This window comes from Aquarana catesbeiana, linkage group LG02 (assembly GCF_042186555.1).
Source record: "Aquarana catesbeiana isolate 2022-GZ linkage group LG02, ASM4218655v1, whole genome shotgun sequence".
Classification (NCBI taxonomy): Eukaryota; Metazoa; Chordata; class Amphibia; order Anura; family Ranidae; genus Aquarana; species Aquarana catesbeiana.
In genome coordinates, this window is record NC_133325.1 from 42,775,528 (window position 1) to 42,797,696 (window position 22,169).

Here is a 22,169-nt window from a genome sequence, read left to right on the forward strand (position 1 = left end):
CTCTGAGGAATGTTTCCAACACCTTGTTGAATCTATGCCATAAAGAATGAAGGCCAAAGGGGGTCCAACCCGGTACTAGCAAGGTGTATCTAATAAAGTAACCGGTGAGTAATATATATATATGGAGTTCACCTTTAAAGATATAATGGTTAGGGGTATATTTCCATATTTTCAAGTTCAAACTGACTCCCTGACTATTTCCCTGAAAGGAAACCGCTGCCAATTGTTAGTAGTATTCAGAGGTTTTTAGCATGAAACAACGAACGACTCAACACAGCGGGCCACTTGTTTTAATTAAATGTAATGTCAAACATCTCTGTTTCTGCACAAACATGGAAACTTTTACAAAACATATGCTAAATGTTCTTTAATGCTCTGCTGTAAAAGGTAATTTGCACATTCGGTTAACTGGTCCTTTTGTCATTGCAATTAGTTTTTGTTTTGGATAGCTTGGCTAAGGATTGGATTCCCTATCAAGTTTTTAATGCTGTCTGTGTCCCCACTGGGATGATTTACCCTTCTATCTGTCCATGATGACCATGGGCCACAACCATCAGCGAGAGGACATTCAAAATATTCGAGTTTTTACCAGAGCAAGAGGTCAATTCATAAAATTGGGACAAAGATTTTGGTGACAACTATCTAAGATGGGAATTCTCTTTACTTTCCTGTTGTTTCTCCACAAAGGGAAATGAAGAGAAATCTTCCAAGTAGGAAAATGATCTGGTAGGTGTGTGTGGTAGCGCTGGACAGGTACTGTTCAAGGTGAGTGTCCTAAAGGTGGTACCCCTTGTTTGGTGTTAACCTGTGCTGAAACGGTGGTATGTAGGGACCTACTTTAGGTTGCTCAGTCCTCGATCATGGTTGGTGAGTTGTACATCAGATGATCTATTTATGGGTGTGGGGTGAAGATCTAGAACAAACAGTTGTGTGACTTGGTGATACGTTTTATACTATTTTTCAGTTAAAAATGTTGTATAAAGTCATTGCTTCTTGGGAGATAAGGCCTCCTTCTTATTTAATCTGCCTATATTTTTACTTTGCCTAACCCCCCACGCACCTTAAACAAGCTAATTACATTTTTAAATGAAACCCTTCTGCTTTCATTACAGACCTTATTTTAGGCCCAGTGACATCATCACCAGGTCTTTGTGCTTCTCTATTAAATACAGTCAGATCATGGCTGTTGTGGGGGGGGGGGGACTGCTGCACATAGTTCCCTGAAAACGGGGCCTGTGGTAAGGCCCACATCGGATGCTGAGACTCCATGATTAAAAGAACTGAAGTCAAGTGAATGAAAGAGGTGGCCCGTGGACAGTAAGGCTGAGGAAGGAGAGAATTGAAAGAACTGGAATCTGAAGAATGAAAGGAGCGGGTCAGGGACAGTAAGTTTAGGGAGGAAAGAGATTAATGATGCTGGGTGTCCTCCAGCTAGGACATCGGGCGGGCTCTGAAGGTCATAAATGTAATTCTACCCAGAATAAATTTACTGAATGGCATTGTTTGGGAATAAGATGGGCAGGATTGTCAATGCAACCTTCATGGCTAAGCCCCATTGGCTGGGTGAAACGCGTTGGGGAGTGTGGCCTGGACAGAGCTGGGCTGAGCCTGTTTTTATCTAAGTGACTGTTGGGTTTGTTGGTGTGCGGCGCCTGGGGCATCTCTCTTCCGCTGGATTTGGTGTAAGTATCTGGCTGGGTTTGGCAAGCTGATAGGGGGTTTAACCCTTTCCTACTCTATCCAAAACCCAACAAATAAATAAAATATTGTTATACATACATTTTAAGCATAGACAGTCAATAACGATATACAATATGACCTCCTACCTTAAACTTTATAGCTGCCCTTTCTGCTCCGCCATGTTCAGTGCTCTACATTGTGGTACTTTAAAAACCATCGATTTTCATGTCATTCATGAAGATGCCTGTAAGAAGTAAGGAAATGAGTTAGTACAATGTTATTTCATATTACATTGGTGACAAATTACACTGTATGGGTAGATGTTTGTGGATGTGGACATTTGACCATCACACTTCCAAAAACCATGGGTACTAATATAGAGATGGTCCCCACTTTCTGGCTATACCATCCTCTACCATTCTTGGTTTCCATAAGTTTTTCGGGAGTATCTGTGGGAATTTGTGCCCATTCAGCCAAAAGAGTATTTGTGAGTTCTGAAGTACTGATGTTGGATGGAAGACCTAGCTTGCACTCAAGAGTTCCAGTTCCATCCCAAGGGTGGTTTGAGGTGCAGTCCCTCCACATTAAACTGGTCAAACTATGACTTTGGAGGAACAGTCATGCTAGAAAAGAAGATGGTCCTTCCCCAAATTGGTGCCACAAGGTTGGAAATGTACAATTGTCTAAAATGTTTTTGTATGCTACACTGGAAACACCCAGAAGACAGAAGGTGGAAGAACCGCACACCGAAACTCAGCCACTATACAGAAAAATGAAGATATGGCTTCAGCCTAAGCTCCTCCTGACTACACCCCCTGTACACTACCCTTACCTTTTAGCGCAGAGTTTGATTTGTTTTTTCTTGTTAATACTTGATTGCCAGTAGTTATGGGCCGAATACCCCCCGGTTTGGTTTGCCCAAGAACATCTCAAACAGGCAAAACGTTCTAGTGAACATGCAAACTCTATTAGAGTCTATGGGACACGAATATGAAAAATCAAAAGTCCTCATTTTAAAGGCCTACAGTGCCTTGAAAAAGTATTCACACCCCTTGAAATTTTCCACATTTTGTCATGTTACAACCAAAAAACGTAAATGTTTTTTTTTAGGGATTTTATGTGATAGACCAACACAAAGTGGCACATAATTATGAGGTGGAAACAAAATGATAAATTGTTTTCAAAATGTTTTGAAAAAGTGTGGCATGCATTTGTATTCGCCCCCCTTTACTCTGATACCAATACCTAAAATCTAGTGGAACCAATTGCCTTTAGAAGTCACCTGTTTAGTTAGTAGAGTCCACCTGTGTGTGATTTAATCTCAGTATAAATACAGCTGTTCTGTGAAGCTCTCAGAGGTTTTTTTTTAGAGAACCTTAGTGAACAAACAGCATCATGAAGGCCAAGAAATACTCCAGACAGGTCAAGGATAAAGTTGTGGAGAAGTTTAAAGCAGGGTTAGGTTATAAGAACATATCACGAGCTTTGAACAACTCACAGAGCACTGTTCAATCTAACGATGAAGAAAGCCATTGTTGAAAGAAAGCCATAAGAAGTCCCGTTTGCAGTTTGCGAGAAGCTATGTGGGGGACACAGCAAACATGTGGAAGAAGGTGCTCTGGTCAAATGACATGTGTGGTGGAAAACTAACACTGCACATTACCCTGAACACACCATCCCCACCGTGAAACATGGTGGTGGCAGCATCATGTTGTGGGGATGCTTTTCTTCAGCAGGGGCAGGGAAGCTGATCAGAGTTGATGGGAAGATGAATGGAGCCAAATGCAGGGCAATCTTAGAAGAAAACCTATTAGAGTCTGCAAAAGACATAAGACTGGGGTGGAGGTTCACCTTCCAGCAGGACAACGACCCTAAACATACAGCCAGAGCTACAATGGAATGGTTTAGATCAAAGCATATTCATGTGTTAGAATGGCCCAGTCAAAGTCCAGACCTAAATCCAACTGAGAATCTGTGGCAAGACTTGAAAATTGCTGTTCACAGACGCTCTCCATCTCATCTGACAGAGCTTGAGATATTTTGCAAAGATGAATGGGCAAAAATTTCACTCTCTAGATGTGGAAAGCTGGTAGAGACATCCCCAAAAAGACTTGCAGCTGTAATTGCAGCGAAAGGTGGTTCTACAAAGTATTGACTCCGGGGGGCGCCATACAAATGCTCCCCACACTTTTCACATATTTATTTGTAAACATTTTTTTAAATCATTTATCATTTTCCTTCCACTTCACAATTACGTGCCACTTTGTGTTGGTCTATCACATAAAATCCCAATACAATTAATTTAAGTTTTTGGTTGTAACGTGACAAATTGTGGAAACTTTCAAGGGGTATGATTACTTTTTCAAGGCACTGTAAATGCCAGTTACTGCCATAAAAAGTGTATGGTGACCCAGGTACTGCTCTGGGGACATGTATCAATGCAAAAAAAGGTTTTAAAACTATTGTCTTTAAAAGAGCAGTGATTTTAATGAAACAACAAAAATTAAATATTCCTTTAAATATCGTGCCTGGGGGGTCCCCTTAGTCCACTGTAAAGTGGCGCATCTGTGCGATGTATAGAACATGCCGCAGCAATAATGACATTTCTAAAGGAAAAAATGTCATTTAAACTTGCTCGCGTCTGTAATGTATTGCCAGCTCCCGGCAATACAGATGAAGAAAAAAAAAAACAGGGGGCCCCACGCCAAAATAAAGAAAAAATTGGCGAGGGGCCCCCCTAAATCCATACCAGACCCTTATCCGAGCATGCAGCCTGGCAGGTCAGGAAAAGGGGGAGACGAGCGAGCGCCCCCCCTCCTGAACCATACCAGGCCACATGCCCTTAGCATGGGGGGAGTGGGTGCTTTGGTGCAGGGGGCTCTGTGCCCCCCACCCCAAAAGCATCTTGTCCCCATGTTGATTTGGACAAGGGCCTCTTCCCGACAACCCTGGGCTGGGGTTCGACTCGAACATCGGGCCCATCCCTAATTGCCAGAAGACAAATAGCAAAATTAAGCACTCAGCACTGCAATTCTGGTATTCTTCAAGTCGTACAACCCTTTTCTTAATATTTTTATTGCTAAATGAATCTTCCTCCACTTTAAGATTTCCCAGCCGTTTAAATTTCCAAACATCCCATTCCATGAATTGGGGCCAGAAGGAGATGGTTTCCTCTCCTCTGACAAGTTCTGGTGGTCTTCTCGGAGTACACAAATTCTCTGTTTGCTTCGAGGTCTTGGCTGCAAACCGCATGTGGAAAAACACACTGGAGATGTCAGAAGTTATTGGCTCGTAAGATTCAATGGATCTTATTTTCACCCTAGGTAATGATGGTTTCCAAATTTTTACTGAGTGTAATGTAAGTCCCGAGGAAACAGATATAAATGTTTAAAATATTATAAAAGAGGAAAAGAAAACTGAATATTTTAAGAGCACCGTAGCCGTTCTTTGGCTTTCAGGAAAAACAAATTGCGTGTCATGTTAAGATGATAATTTATTTCTTATGTTTGTTGACCCAAAGCCAGAGAGAAATGCTTTCAGCTACAACTCGCCAAGCTGAAGTCAGTATTTAGTGTAAATTTTGCTTCATCCTCCCCTGACGGAATACATTGGTAGAAAAGAACATTTTTAAACGAATCCTGACCAGATTTGAAGGAGAACTCAAGTCCAGAAAAGCCCTACCCAGCACAGTCTGCCTGCAGAAATATATGGGAGGGGGCGGAGACGAGACCAGTCACCTAATACTGGGACAGGTTGGTCAAGCGCCCAGGGCAAGCCACTGTTAATGTATGCCATAGACTATCATGTGTCCATTCTCTGATCCCTTGGTCCACTGTGCCCAGTGCAGCTGCTCCTACTGCCCACCCCTTGTCTCAGCCCTGCAGTCACCCTGCACATAGAGAGAGAGCAGCGGTTAATGGGCAAAGTTTCACACTGGATTACTGCACAGATCTGGAAGAAGTCTGCAAAGCTCACCAAGAATCCAGGAAGAATCCGGTATGTTGCTGTAACCTAAGTCTTGCCCCTGCGTGGGTAATTAAGGTTTGGCCCCTGCTTGGGCTACTATTGTTTTATTTTATTTGTTTATTTATTTCAGGTACTTATATAGCGCCGTCAATTTATGCAGCTCTTTACATATACATTGTACATTCACATCAGTCCCTACCCTCAAGGAGCTTACAATCTCACATTCATACATACTAGATCCAATTTAGACAGGATCCAATTAACCTACCGGCATGTCTTTGGAGTGTGGGAGGAAACCGGAGTACCCGGAGGAAACCCACACAGGCACAGGGAGAACATGAAAACTCCAGGCAGGTAGTGTCGTGGCTGGGATTCGAACCAGCGACCTTTCTTACTGCTAGGCGAAAGTGCTATCCACTACACCACTGTGCCGCCCGTTCCATTGTTTTGAATGGAACTGAAAATTCACTAAAAAATAATTTTTAAAAAAAAGGAAGAATACACATGAGGAATGGATTTAGACAGAATTTGCTGAACCCGGAGTTCAGCTTTAAAGGCGTTGTAAACCTTCGTATTTTTTCACCTTATTGCATCTTATGCAATAAGGTGAAAAAACCCCTGGCAGTGACCCGCCCCCCCAGCCCAACCCCCCCCCCCCCCGTTTTACTTATCTGAGCCCTGGAACTTCGCCCGGTGGGGACGCACTGTCTCTCTGCCTGGGGTTCTTGGCTCTTGATTGGATAGATTGATAGCAGCGCAGCCATTGGCTCCCGCTGCTGTCAATCAAATCCAATGACACGGGCACCGATGGGGCGGGGCCAAGTCATACATTCGGCAGCTACGGACGCCAAATACTGGACTCGGGAGTACGCCCACAAGGTAACCCCCTCGGGAGAGCGCTTTTTCTAGGGGGGTTATCTGATGCGGAGAGAGCTGCCGAGGGACCCCAGAAGAGGAACTTCGGGGCCACTCTGTGCAAAACGAGCTGCACAGTGGAGGTAAGTATGATATGTTTGTTATTTAAAAAAAAAAAAAAAAAGAACCCTTACAATCACTTTAAGGAGACTGAATTTGACGTTGAATGTATGAACTCCTCTAAACCGAACGTGAACATAAATAATGATCTAAGAAAAGGGATGACAAAACGGGTGCTTTATTCCTTCTTTTAGTTTTTCTCTTAAAGCTGAACTCCAGAGATGAAAAAGAAAAAATCCCCCGACCGATAAAGGATTTAAAGTGGCACTAAACTTTGGTTTTAAAGAAAAAATTAAATTCAAGTTACATTCTTAATTCAAAAATATATGAAATATATGGCATACCCTATTTACCCCGAAGAAGGATTTTCCCGAAACGCGTTGAGTCTTTCCTGGTTTGGCAACAGTGCCGACAAGGTAACACTATGAAGGGTTTATATTAGCATCCAACCACCGACAATGATTTGGCAGATCAACAAGCATTTTTCTGTGCAGGGCATTTAACTGCTTCCTTACCGGGCCAATTCTGGCACCTTTCACATGTAAAAATCTACTTTTGTTTTGCTAGAAAATTACTTAGAACCTCCAAACATTATATATACAGTATATACTTAGGAGAGACCCTATAGAATAAAATTAGGGTGTTGTAATTTTTTATGTCACACGATATTTGCGTAGCGTTTTTTCAAATGCAATTTTTAAAAAAAATACACTTCAATCAATTTTATTGCACACAAACACAATATAGTACCCATTTTTTTGTTTTGTTACGCTGAGTAAATAGATACCTAACATGTCACGCATTAAAATTGCATACGCCCGTGGAATGGCGCCAAACTACAGTACTTAAAATGCTCCATAGGCGATGCTTTAATCACCTTTACAGGTTACCAGTTTAGCGATACACAGGAGGTCTGGTGCTAGAATTATTGCTTGTTTGCGACACTACATCACTTCCTGTTTGGTTATGGGACAGGAAATGAAGGCAAATCTCCACAACGGGACACAGATGGTGAAAAAAAAAAAATGTAAAAGGAGTTACAACCCTCACTTGCTCTATCCAAAATTTTAAAAAAAGTTTTGCCTATAGTTCTACTTTAATTTCCTAGGCCATTGTTATTTGGTTTCTATATAGTTTGTTTAGACTGCCATCATGTGGTTATTTTGGTTATTGCACCATCTTTTTCTGTCTTATTCTCTGTGCCCCTCCTATACTTGTGATGTATTTCCTGTTCCTTCACACTGTCTTTTGGGGATAAAGATGGCCACTTGTCTCAAGGACACATGCAATCTGCTCACATCCAGGAAACCATTACCATGTTTTGACCTGCAAATACCATCCTTTCAATTGTCTTCCACATCCAGTTGCCTGCTGTAATTTCCTGCATTAATAGTTACATAGTTATATAGTAGGTGAGGTTGAAAAAAGACACAAGTCCAACCTATGTGTGTGATTATATGTCAGTATTACATTGTATATCCCTGTATGTTGCGGTCGTTCAGGTGCTTCTCTAATAGTTATTTGAAACTATCAATGCTCCCCTCTGAGACCACCGCCTGTGGAAGGGAATTCCACATCCTTGCCTCTCTTACAGTAAAGAATCCTCTACGTAGTTTACGGTTAAACCTCTTTTCTTCTAATTTTAATAAGTGGCCACGGGTCTTGTTAAACTCACTTCCGTGAAAAAGTTTTATCCCTATTGTGGTGTCACCAGTATGGTATTTATACATTGAAATCATATCCCCTCTCAAGCGTCTCTTCTCCAGAGAGAATAAGTTCAGTGCTCGCAATATTTCCTCCAGACCCTTTATTAGCTTTGGTGCCCTTCGTTGTACTCACTGCATTTCCAGTACATCCTTCCTGAGGACTGGTGCCCAGAACTGGACAGCATACTCCAGGTGCCGCCGGACCAGAGTCTTGTAGAGCAGGAGAATTATCGTTTTATCTCTGGAGTTGATCCCCTTTTTTAATGCATACCAATAGTCTGTTTGCTTTGTTAGCAGCAGGTTGGCATTGCATGCCATTGCTGAGCCTATCATCTACTAGGACCCCCAGGTCCTTTTCCATCCTAGATTCCCCCAGAGGTTCTCCCCCCAGTGTATAGATTGCATTCATATTTTTGCCACCCCAATGCATTATTTTACATTTTTTCTACATGATTCAATAAAGATCACCTGGATGGGGTGTTTGGTGAGTTCAGCTATCTGATAAAGACTGTCTGTGGTGATTGTATTTGCTTATAAAGGCCAGCAGGGCCATCTTAATAGCATCATGGGCCCTTGAGCAAAGTAATACACTGGGGCCCCTACCAGCCTGCCCCAATTTACTCACCTACTCTCAAGAATTAAAGTATAAATTGTTCATAGAGTTAAACATATATATTAGTACTTTTAATAAAATCAATTTTAAACAATAAGAAAACATGCCATAAATCGAGGGTTAATCAACACAAAGGGCACAGTACATGGTGGAGGCAAAATGGTACAGTACAGGGTAGTCAGGAGGGCACAGTGCAGGTTTCGGGACACTGTCATCCTGGGACCTCTTGGTAAAAAGCGTGACTATCCCAGCAAATCCAGGGCAGTTGACAACTATAATGTAATGCAAGATTAACATCGGGCCCCCCATGCACCTTGGGCCTCTGGGCAGTGCCCAAGGGTGCCCATTCATTACGATGGCCCTGCAGGCCAGGCATAGAGGTCTCAACAAGAGATAAGTCACTATTACAACAGTTGGCGTCAGAATACTGTCTGATCATGTGACTGCTATGATTGGCTGTCAGAGTGGTCACATGACCAAGAGCCGGTCCTGTGGACTCCCGATAATTACTAGAGACTAGGAGCTGTCCTTGACAGTTTGATCTCAGTGCTGGGAGCATGCAGCAAGCGCGCTCTCAGCACAAGAACTTCTGCCGCCCATGGAAGCATTTGTGTGGCATGTTAGTGTTAAAGGTCACCAACTTTGCTGCTGTACACGTGCTGTATGTGGGCAGCAAGAAGTTTGCAATCAACAAGTCCAGTCGTGATAAAATGAATGCCAGCATACAAGAACAATCCTTACAAAAAATGTTGGCTGACTGGTCATTACGGTCACAACATCCTTCCTGTTCTTCTCATTGACCCACATTACGCTACTGGTAAGAAGACAGGTTTCTAGGTTACAGACTATCTTGTAATATACTGTATGTACTCTCTTTTGTTATAGACCTATGTCTTTTCTAAAGCTCATTACCGGCATAACAAGCTTTAGCACTCTCAAGGCTCTCCACTAGGCTTTTGAACTAAATGGAATACTTGCATGTGTGCTACTGCCTAGATAGGTGAAACCATATAAGTATTGAACCTTACAGCAACGTCTGAATATTTTGTACGGTAAGCATGTTCCTTGCTGGATCTCATCCCTGTACTACACATAGCTATCTCTATTTTTCTGTATCATTTTGGAAAAAGTCAATAAAAATTAAACGAAAAAAAACAAAACCCTTTGCTAACCTTGTTTCCGGGTATTCTGTAAAATGTAAGAGGGAAAGTATTATTGGAGGCTATTGATCTGTGATTTGGATCAGAGGTGGGGAACATGGAGAGGTGAACCAATGTGACTCCATTCCTCCTACACACAGACGGAACGCTCAGGTTGCCAAGAAACAGAAGAGTAATCAGGGACGCTGGAAAAGAAATAAAATCTAACGCTGATGAGAATGTTGGCCGAAAACAACAAAAAGGAACGCCGTGTTTTCTCATAAAAAACACCTGTCTCTGGCAGACTTATTGTGTGTGTGATAAGGGATGGGGGGCATCTGGTTTAGCTTACCTGTAATAGAAGGTACAAGTATGCTACTTTAAATAAGACATGAGGGAGGGTCTGTCTCACTAAACAGGTGCTGGGTGGGCAATCTGAAGATTGTGAGTTCTTCAACCAATCACTAACAATGGCAACTGATTAGATCTGTACACATAATTACATATAGATAACCAGTTTGAGAAAAGACGTAGACCTATCAAGACAACCACTTGCCTTTCTTCATTAACCCTTTCCCACCCATGATGCGTCCCTTTAACAGAGTATTCATGCCTGGAGGAGTGGAAGGAATGGGCCGATCACACGACCATTGTAATTGATTGTCTCAGTAGATACAGGAAAGAGAAGCGACGAGTGCTGCACACCAACACAACCCGACAGTCGGCAGAGTAAAAGCAGCAGCCCAGCTCCAGGCCATGCACCCAACATACGCGGCTTCGTCATGGGGGTTCTAGGATAAAGCCCTGTGAGTGGGATAAAACGCGTCCGAGGGCGTGGCCTGGACAGAGCTGGGCTGAGGCTGCTCTTACTCTGTCGACTGTCGAGAGGTTCCATGACTAAGCCCCCTGGGCGGGGTAAAATACGTCGGAGGGCACGGACTGAACTGAGCTGGGCTGAGGCTTCTCTTACTCTGCCAACTGTCAGGTTGTGTTGGTGTGCGATGCTTGAGACTTCCCTTTCCTGTGTCTAGTGCACCGAGCCAGTGCAGGCTTTTCCCAGCCAGCACCCTCACAGTGCGAGTAACCGGATTGGGACACAGGAGCCTAGAGCGGTACCTCTTAGTTTTTCAAGGGTTGTCACAGTAGTCACATGATCAGAAGCCCATCCTGCTGAGTTAAATACATTTGTAATGACCAAGGGCTGTCTTTGACAGCTCAGTCACTGTGCCGGGAGTGTGGAGTGAGCACACTCTCTGCACAAAAAGAGTATCAGGGCTGGGCTCAGCCCTTCCTTCTCTGAGCTGGCCACTCAGCTATCGGCTAGTTGCCAGCTCCTATCTCTCCACAGTTACTCAGCTGTTGATGATATCCTGCTCGTCAGTCCTGCCTACTTAAGCCGTCCAGTCCAGAGGATCTCTGCCTTCGCCCTGGTCAACATCACAGAGACGATCTCCTGCGTTCCTGTTTAAAGACTTGCTTTGCTGACATCCCTTCTGGCTCCAGATCCTGCTTGCTGTTTCACTACATCGATCCCTGACTTCTGGCTTGGCTGACTATCCATTCCCGGTTACTGGACTTTGGCTATGTTTTGACTACGTTTGTTCTTTTTACTTTTATTAGTAAACACGTGTGATTTAACTGTACTTCTGTCTTGGTCTGATTTCATGGTTTCTGACAAAGAGCTGCTGCCTATGGACGTATATGTGCAGCTTGTGGGCACTAAAGCCTACTTGGTATGTGTGCATGCGTATTTAAACCCCAAATCAATTTTTGGCATTAGGCTTCATGGTATAAAGTTTTCTTGAGCAAATTGTTTTTTTTTTTCTGTTACAAAAAATGTTATATGCCAGTACAAGCACTTTCTGTTGCAAGCCACTGCCTCACAATTAACACCTACATTGTCAGCTTGTTTTCAGCCTGCAACAGGCTATATTGCCTATAATTAGCCCTATCTAGTTCTCCCACGTCAACATGCGAATAACATCTGGTAATAAAACCCTTCCATTTTCATTAGAAACCTTATTTTATTCCCGGTGATGTTATCACTGGGTCAGGCTGGGGAGGTAGGGGCTAATGGCCCGTTCACACGATCCGGATATCGTACGACCGATCGTACGACCGATTTTGCTTAATAGTCGCAAGTAGAAACTGAATAGCTAAATAAAGTCACGAAAATTCTCGTACGACAGAAAAAAAAATTGGAAGTGATGTGTTGTAATGTACTTGTATTGAATTTTCGGACGACAACTATACTGACTAACCGAAAATCGTACGATCTGGAATCGTACGAGCAAAATTTTCATGCATGCCCGATCGAATAAAATCTAATGAACGGTCGTGATCGGCTGTCGAAAGTAGTGTACACACGATTCGAAAATCGTACGATCCTTCCTCGGACGAGCGTTTGACAATAGTTCACACTTTTGTAGTTATTGGAACACATAATTAAAACATTGAGGTTTCACACCTCCCATCATGTTCTTTGGCTTGACTCATTCCATGGTGATTGGATTGACACACATTAAAACTGAGGAAGTTGTTTGGTTGAACAGCAGAATATCTTCAGAATTACAGAACAAGTCCAGTTGAATGCAGCTAACTACTACCAGCTATTATCATTCATTTTTTCCCGTGTGGATAGGTCATTTTTTTCAATTATAGCAAATACATAACATATAAAAATATTGGAAAAGTTCTGAATGAGCATGGGTTGTATATGGTGTACCCAGAACTCTAGCTTTATTGTAGTTGCATAGTGGCTCCCAACTACATAACTGTCACAAGGTCATTGGTACGGGAGGACAAAAGATGCCCAAGGTCCACCACTGTCACCAGAGGTGCTGCTTACACTCGTCACAGTTCAAAGAAGCTTTCTATAATTAAACTAGGTCAGAGATGAGATGTCAGAGATGTCAAACCGAAAGGGGAAAACTGCCTAATAGACACGCGGTGACAAGACACAAGGTGACAGCCGGAGTCACAATGGGATCAGGACCAAACACTTAAAGTTATAAAATTGTGACATATAGCTAAGCAGAAATTAGTGTTTTATGAAACGCCTACGGATTTCTCATATGCAGTGGAGACTGGAAAAAGTGTCAGAATGTCGTGTCCTGCCAGGTTATAGACTTCAATTGGGTTTCATGGATAAAAGTTTCTAAGGCTCCATTCAAGAGCCAAAGCTTTTCAGAATATTTTAACACATTGGAAAGGACATTGAGCATCGGGGCACAGTATACCCTGGAAATTTTGAGAGTAAAGAGGAAATCATTCACTAGACTTGCAGACCAAAAAGATGGTCCAGTTTTCTATTACAACAGAGCTTCAGTTCCATCACGGCCTCTTTGCTAAGGCCATCCCTTTTATACAAGACTTTCTACAATTTTACTGGTCCTCACCAAGTTTAGAATATATTACCTATGTTTTAAAAAGTTCTATAGAATGGATGTAATGATCAGCATAAAGCTTTCAACATCTACTGATTGCTCCCCAGCACTTCAGCTCAGACCTCTCACATGCACACCTGTCCTAATTAGGAATGCCTAATTTGACTGCTGGACATTCAGTCTGTGCCTGTTCCAAAGACATGCTGGTAGGTTAATTGGCTTCTGTCCAAAAACCCAGTGACACAGGGGTTACCAGAGACACAGAGTACATGGGTTTCTGGAGACAGTGGGGTGACAAAGGCGCACAGGGTGATATAGTCTCTATGGGCATAGAAGTTTAAATGATGCTGGAGGCATAGGAGGTCAGAGGACTATGGAGTCACAGGAGTAGAGGAGTAAATCAAGACAGAGAATGCTGGGGATACTGGAAGCACGGGCGTGCAGGGGATCAAAGGAGATCCAGAATGGTGAAAACACTGGAGTCACAGGGAGTCAGGAACTTACTGGAACTTGGAAAGCTAGGATTAGGAACTGGGGCTTGGGGCAAGGAATATCTATTGGGGCAAGATCTATTGCTCAGGCAAAGGATAGTAGTCTGAACACAGCTTAAAAAGAGAAGTAGATTGGGAGGCTGGGCAGGAACTGACCACGAAACTATGAGATATGTATAAGATATATAAGCTATAAGCTATGTCAGCAGGTGAGATGCGGCATTGCCTAGAACAGTTGTCTCCAAACTGTGGCCCTTTGCTTGCCTTTATCCAGCCCTTTGCACTATTCCTCCCTTTGGAACGAGACACTATTCTGCCAACTGACACCAACAATGGGGCACCATTTCTCCCTCTGACACCAATAATGCAGCACTATTCCTCCCAATGATACAAATGATGGGGCACTATTCCTCCCCCTAATACCAAATGTGGCGATGTTTACTCCCACTGATGCCAGGAAAATTTCCACTCCTGCTGGCAGTAGTCTGGACCCCCTAATGTCTGAAAGACAATAATAATAAAGGAGATCCAGAATGGTGAAAACACTGGAGTCACAGGGAGTCAGGAACTTACTGGAACTTGGAAAGCTAGGATGAGGAACTGGGACTTGGGGCAAGGAATATCTATTGGGGCAAGATCTATTGCTCAGGCAAAGGATAGCAGTCTGAACAAAGCTTAAAAACAGAAGTAGATTGGGAGGCTGGGCAGGAACTGACCACAAAGCTATGAGATATACCCGCATTTATCGGCGTATAACACGCACAGGTGTATAACACGCACATTCATTTTAAGAGGGAAGTTTCAGGAAAAAAACTAAAATTTTTAATAAGGAACTTTGAAGCAAAATAAGGGTCAATGCCCATCTGCAGCCTCACAAGTGCCATCAATGCAGCCTCATTAGTCTACATCAATGCAGCCCCACCATTGCCATCAATGCAGCAGCCTCACCATTGCCATCAATGCAGCAGCCTCACCACTGCCATCAATGCAGCAGCCTCACCACTGCCATCATTGTAGCAGCCTCACCATTGACATCAGTGCAGCCTGATCGATGCCCATCTTCAGCCTAGAGGGGACAGGGAGGGGGGCGGGACGAGCGCCGACAGATTACATACAGTGAGAATCTTCTATGATAGACAGAACAGTGGTCCAATGGCGGCCCAGGAGACAGGACTTCCTATTACAGAGGCCGCCAAGTAAACAGGAGATTCTCACTGTATGTAATCTGACGGTGCTCGTCCCACTCCCCTCCCTGTACCCTCCGAGGCAGCTAAAATTGAAATATTGGCGTATAACACGCACACGCTATTTGCACCCGATTTTCATGGTGAAAAAGTGAGTGTTATACGCCAATAAATACAGTATATAAGATATATAAGCTATAAGCTACCCTGTTTCCCCGAAAATAAGACCTAGCGTGATTGTCGGTGATGGCTGCAATATAAGCCCTACCCCCCCAAATAAGCCCTACCCTGTTTCCCCGAAAATAAGCCCTACCCTGAAAATAAGACCTACAAGCACTTTAACTAGGGCTTATTTGGGAGGTAGGGCTTATATTGCAGCCATCACCGACAATCATGCTAGGTCTTATTTTCGGGGAAACAGGGTATGTCAGCAGGTGAGATGTGGCATTGCCTAGAGCAGTGGTCTCTCAATGATACAAATGATGGGGCACTATTCCTCCCCCTAATACCAAATGCAGCGATGTTTTACTCCCACGGATGCCAGAAAAATTTCCACTCCTGCTGGCAGTAGTCCGGGCCCCCCTAATATCTGACAGACAATAATCTGGCCCTTTGTTTAGGAAGTTTGAAAACCTCAGTCCTAGAGTATCCAGTCCTGTGCAGCAACGAGGTAAGAGCAGATGTTTGTGGAACTGCAGATAAAACTAGTTATGCATTAATCATTTTTTATTTTTCGTTCAACCAGCGGGTTGAACAAAAAAAAATTATGATTCCCCCCCCATCAACACATTTGAGGTGGATGGGGGAATCCCTCCCGCTGTGAAATTGTGTCACAACACGCTGATCAGTGTTGCTGGCCATAGCCAGTGGCACTGATCGTTTGGGAAAAAACCCAACAGGCTGGTTGCACAGAAGGCAATCGGCAGGTCAACTTCTGTGCAATCAGCCTACCCATACATGGATTAAAACTCAGTCGGTCCCTGCTGAACTGGTAAAATTTCGATCCGTGAATGGCCGCATTCACAGTTCAGCTTTTAGCCAGGTGTAGTAGCCTACCTGCACAGGTAGCGTTGATATGGCAGTCGCTATGCAAAGAGGATGGAGGAGGAGAGAAACTCTTGTTCCTTTGTAGGCATCATCAGGAGACGCCGCTGTGCTGGATGACCTCGCCAGCCATCTTTAGTGAGGGCAGTGCTAATAAATAGCACTGTCCCACTGCAGTTGGTGCACGTTTGCGAAGTGGCTTGGTTGGTCAGGGACAGGAACCAGCTGGTGAGGGACAGTGTGTCTAGCATAAGAAAAGGTTCTGGTGGAGGAGGGTCAGGGTCGGGACCTTAAGCCTGATTTGCTACCCTGGACCTACTTTCTTCTGCCTCTCGGGAGCCCTTCTCTCCGCACCGCCTACCAGTTGTCTCTTTTGTCAGATGCTGTTGGGTATTGCAAACCTAACACGTCTTCTACAGTATTGAGATTGTATACTATGAGTCCTTGTACTGGATATGGCTGTGATATTCAGGCCACCTTGTTAGAACTTTGAGTTAATGCATTGGGGTTGATTTACTAAAGGCAAATAGACTGTGCACTTTGTAAAGTGCAGTTGCACTCTGCAAGTGCAGTTGCTCCATAGCTTAGTATATGATCAGAAGCTCCCCTGACTTCTATTATCCAATCACGTGCAAGCAAAAAATACTGTATTTTTTATTTTCCGGGCTTGTGATTGGGTATTCTTTGCAAAGTGGAGCTTTACCTCATTTACCAAGCTCTGGAGCAACTGCACTTTGCAAAGTGCACAGTATATTTGGCCCCCATTGTGTTGCATTCTTTGGCCTCCATGTGCATTTACTCCACTTTGGGTACCAAACATCTGGCCCAGTGGCAGCTGGTGGGTGGTATGGTGGGTGGTACTCACGCGGTCAGGGTTTTGGCTTGTGTGTTGGTGGCGATGCAGAGCAGAGAGATCACTCCGATGAGGACAGCCATCTCCCGGATCTCTCCGTACATCCTTCCCGGTACTGGCCAATAGGGTTGCTTCTCCTCTCGGCCAAACGGGTCTTAAAGTGGTTGTAAACCCTTACAACACACTTTTTGCTATAGGTAAGCCTATAATAAGCACCTTCTGTTAGTAATTAGAGATAAACTCGCCACCACTCAAACTACCATCACTGCGCCACAGGACCAAAAGACCTGTCTGGAAGCTGCCACTTAAAGAGTAATAAGATATGAGCTGTATTTTGACCACTTATCAAAAAAGATGACAATAGGTGAAAATAGTGGCGCTAAACATGTGTTGAAACAAATGTTTGGTCACCCCAAGGTGACACCTTGGGATGACCAAACATTTGTTTCAACACATGTTTAGCACCACTATTTTCACCTATTGTCATCTTTTTTGATAAGTGGTCAAAATACAGCTCAAAGCCTGTAATAAGGCTTATCTGTAGCTACCCTGGATATCTCCTAAACCCTGTATTTACATGTGCCAACGTCATCAGCACATGCGCACTGAAGCAAACTGAAACCATGGCGCGTACGTGCCGTAGCTTCAGTTAGACTGTGCCGTTACCGGCGGCTCCCGTGCGCACGCGCGGGAGTGACGTCATTGCAGCTCCGGCCAATCACAGCGCTGGAGCCATGATACCCGGAAGTAACTCCGGGGAGAAATGTCGCCGGCCGGAGCGGTGAACGAGGACCGCTGCGGGGGCTTCGATTTCGGGTAATACATAATGAGCTAGCATGCTATGCATGCTAGCTCATTATGCCTATGTCTTGCAGTTTTTTGGGGGGTTTACAACCACTTTAAGACCCGCTTCCTGATTGGCTGGGAGGAGAGGCAGGAAGACAATAGCGAATATTAATTCGCTATTATCACACAACTGGCCCAGAGCCCACCCTTTTTTGAAGCCAATTAGAGCCTCTGGCTCTAATTATATGCTTAAAAAAAAAACAAAAAAAACAATTGAAATCCATGCGTCCGATGCCCTGCATGTAGATTAGAGGCCAGATGCATAGATTGGGGGGGGGCCCTTATGGAGCGGCCGCCACTGATCTGGCCCCTCTTACAAGCCCTGCAGCTGATCTGTGATACACTATAAGCCAGCCACACATTTGTACCCATAACACACAGACAAGCAACCACCTCATTATTTACACATTTCAACATTAAGAACCCTTTTTTTTTGTAGAACAGCGACTTAAAATTTCAATAAAATCCATCAACAAAACGTGTAAAAAGCCCAAAGGGGTGAATACTTATGCAAAGCAAAGTACATTCCCTTTAAGGCCTGTGCACGGCAGGGAAAAACATTCTATTCCGGCTGCATGATTTTCAGCTCAGATCCTTTTGGCTTTGGAAAAACAAAGCTCTCATCTGCCATCAGGAAAAAAAAAAATAGACGGTGTATTATTTAGCACTAGGTACGCCAGATCTGTGAAACGGTGCTAATTATTTTCTGCAAAGGATAAAAATGATGTAAGGATGCAAATGACAGCTGATCTGCAAAGTAAGGCTTCGGAAAAGCGTTACTCATGTACCTACAGTTTTCATCTGTTAGAAAGAATTGCGCGGTCTTTTAACCATTTATTCATTTGAGCTTAAAGTCCCTGTTAACTTTGTACACAATTTTATTTGTATGTTTAAAGCTAAACTCCAGGCAAACAGCTACAGTAAATACAGAGCTGAAATACAAATATGGGAGCTGTGTTAGCTGCCAAAGGATTTGCAGTTCTATACAGCTAGGATGGTCCCCTGATTTTTCTCTACTGCGGTTTATGTAAAGAAGCCTGGTCACCTCCTGTCTGTGATTGGACCATGAAGGAGCAGAAAGAAAACAAAGAGCTACTCTCTCCTCTCCTTCCTTTATCAGCATGTTCCTTACCAGCACATCTCACTGACTCCTCATATTGCCTTTCCCTCTTCCAGCCTGCTGCATACCAAGTCAAATTCAGTATACTACTTGCAATTAAAATGACATTTGGTCTAGGTTCACTTCTATGCGACTGATACGTTTTTCAGTGCATTCTGCGTTTCACGTTTTATTTTTTTGGTCTCTTTAACCACTTGCCGCCCGCCATATAGCAAAATGACGTCGGCAAAGTGGTTGTGTTATCCTGACCAGACATCATATGACATCTTTCAGGATAAGAAGCCGCTGCGTGCCCCCGGGGGGCACACATCACGCCGATCGTTATGGCGGCGTGGCACTATGCCACACCGCAACTCCGATCTAGGTAAAGAGTTTCTGACGGTGACTATTTTCCATGTGATCAGTTGTGTCCAATCACGGCTGATCACAGTGTAAACAGGAAGAGCCGTTGATCGGCTTTTCCTCACTCGCGTCTGTCAGACGCGAGTAGAGGAGAGCCGATCGGCTGCTCCTCTGACGGGGGGGTCTGTGCTGATTGATTATCAGCACAGCCCCCCCAAGGATGCCCACACTGGACCACCAGGGATGCCACCACTAGTCACCACCAGGTATGCCACCCATGGCCACCAGGGATGCCAGTCGGTGCCCTCAATGGATGTCAATCAGTGCCCACAATGGATGCCAATCAGTGCCAAGCAATAATGCCTGCCAATCAGTGATGCCCATCAGTACCATCCATTAGTGTACATCAGTGCACATCCATGCCCATCCGTGCCACCTATCAGTGCCCATCCGTGCCGCCTATCCGTGCCCATGAGTGTCACCTTTCCGTGACCATCAGTGCCACCTTTCCGTGACCATCAGTGCCACCTTTCAGTGCCTATCAGTGCCGCATCGTCAGTGCCACCTCATCAGTGCCCATTAGTGAAGGAGAAAAATTACCTGTTTGCAAAATGTTATAACAAAATATGAAAAACGTTTTGTTTTTTCTCAAAATTTTTGGTCTTTTTTTTGTTTGCTTAGCAAAAAATAAAAAACGCAGTGGTGATTAAATATCACCAAAAGAAAGCTCTATCCGTGTGAAAAAAAATGATAAAAATGTCATATGGGTACAGCGTTGTACGGCCGCACAATTGTCATTCAAAGTGGGACAGCACTAAAAGCTGGAAATTGGCCTGGGCAGGAAGGGGGTATAAGTGGCCAGTAAGCAAGAGGATGAAATTGCGCATATCCAGGGAACCACAAAAAAAAAAAAAAAAGTACCGAAAACTCTCTATTGGCGTCACATTAAAAAAACTTTACAGGCTATAAGTTTAATGATGACCCTAGAGCTATTGCTCCCAGTTTGACGTTCAATGATACCTCACATGTGTGGCGCTACTGAAGTTGACATACAAGTGCTCACCCTTGTGCTTTTTATATAGGGGTGACAGGGATGCTTTAAAAAAATATATATATGGTTTTTTTTTTTTTTTTTTTTTACATAATTCTTTTATTTATTTGATAGAATTCTTGTTTTTTTTTTCTTTCTTTTTACTTTATTGCTATCACAAGAGGGTAACAAGCGTCCAATGTGATAGCATGGGTAAGTGACAGGTACTCTTTATAGAAACACCCTATTAGATTGTAAGCTCTTCTGAGCAGGGCTCTCTTAATCCTCCTGTATTTTACTGTATTATAACTGTGTTGTCTCCCTTTTATAGTGTAAAGTGCTGCGTAAACTGTTGGCGCTATATAAATCCTGTATAATAATAATAATAATCTGACCACACCCACCTATCAACAAGTCACACCTACCCTATAGTATTGGCAATAATCCCCTGATACAATGAAGCTAGCTACTTGGTAACATCCATTGCAACAATTCGTTATTGGCTACATAGCAGGATAATTGAATAACATGTCAACGCGTTTCGCCCCACAGCCTTACTCATGGCATCATTGGTATTAGCGCACTTTAGTGTATCTCTTTCAAAAGTTTTTGGTTGAAGTTTCTAGATGTCAGAGTAACCTTTGTCTATTATTTTAAAGTCAGCTAATTAGATGATTTTTTACATTCAGCCTGTGGATTTCAGAAAAAACACAAATGAAACGTACGATCCATTTGAAATTTCCAAACAATAAAAAGTAATATTTATTATTGATCTATCTTCCCCGCTTGATTCGGGAATGTGTAATGCAGAGATGATATTGTTGATAAATGGCCCTATGTTCTCGTACTGGGATTTGAAAAAACATTGAATATAACAACAGCTGGAACCAAAGCGGCGGGATGCTTAATAGGCGAAGGGTACAAAAGACTTGTTGAAAGTGAAAGCACTTCATATAGACACTTGTTTTGATTAGAGAGGCACGTGGGAGGCTTTGCAGAAGCAAATAGCTGTATGAAAATATTGGAGGCTACAAATCATCTTTTTTTCAAAGGTTATTGAGATATATGTTTAGCGGTTTCTTTTGTTTCATATATTTGTTTGTGCTTTTCTTCTTACCTAAATTATCAGCCAAATTAAATTTAAAAGAGAAGTATGTTTTTTTTTCTTCCTTTTTTAGAATCATACTTCGGGCCGATGCGGAATCTGTCCCTACGTCGGCTCTAAGACTGTGGACAAGAGCGATCAAACACCACCGATCGCTCGGTTCTCAGAGCTCCCTGAGCAGAGAGCTGGTGACTGTCAGTCACTGCTGTCTGCTCTGCCCCCCCTCCTTCCTCGCTCACTGAAGTGTTGGGCTGTGGAGGGGTCGGGAGCGGCCGGCTCAGGCTCCCAGTGGCTCGCTGAGAGGCTGAGCCGGGTGCTGGTCCAGGCATGTGAGTGAATCATAACTTCATTGCTGCGATCTTGCCCCGGCCTGGACCGACTCTGTGACGTCAGCTGACAGCGGGCTTCAGCAAGCTGTCTGCTGAAAACGGGTCACAGGAGTGCAGAACAAACTGCCCTCTTATGATTCACAGGAGAAGCACAGCCAAATGAGCTTTGCTTGTACTTCTCCTTTAAATGCATGCTACACATTTTCAGAAATTTTCTAGATAGGCAACTCCTATCCCAATATTGATCAGTGGTGTCAAAAGAATAATAACTACTGCAGTAGGGAACAGACACAAAAAGATAAACTCAGCATCTTTCCAAATAACTATTCTGTTTAGTTGGTGCATTTGAGGTTTTCTTTA

At 43.5% G+C, this 22,169-nt stretch overlaps 1 protein-coding gene across 1 annotated transcript in view; it reads right to left on the reverse strand.

The window, feature by feature from the left end:
• Positions 1–22,169, reverse strand: part of TENM4 (teneurin transmembrane protein 4) — a gene marked incomplete in the record, with an annotated part of 1,986,086 nt that overhangs the window by 1,632,473 nt on the left and 331,444 nt on the right. Inside the window, 1 exon segment of the mRNA XM_073612821.1 lies at positions 1,827–1,924.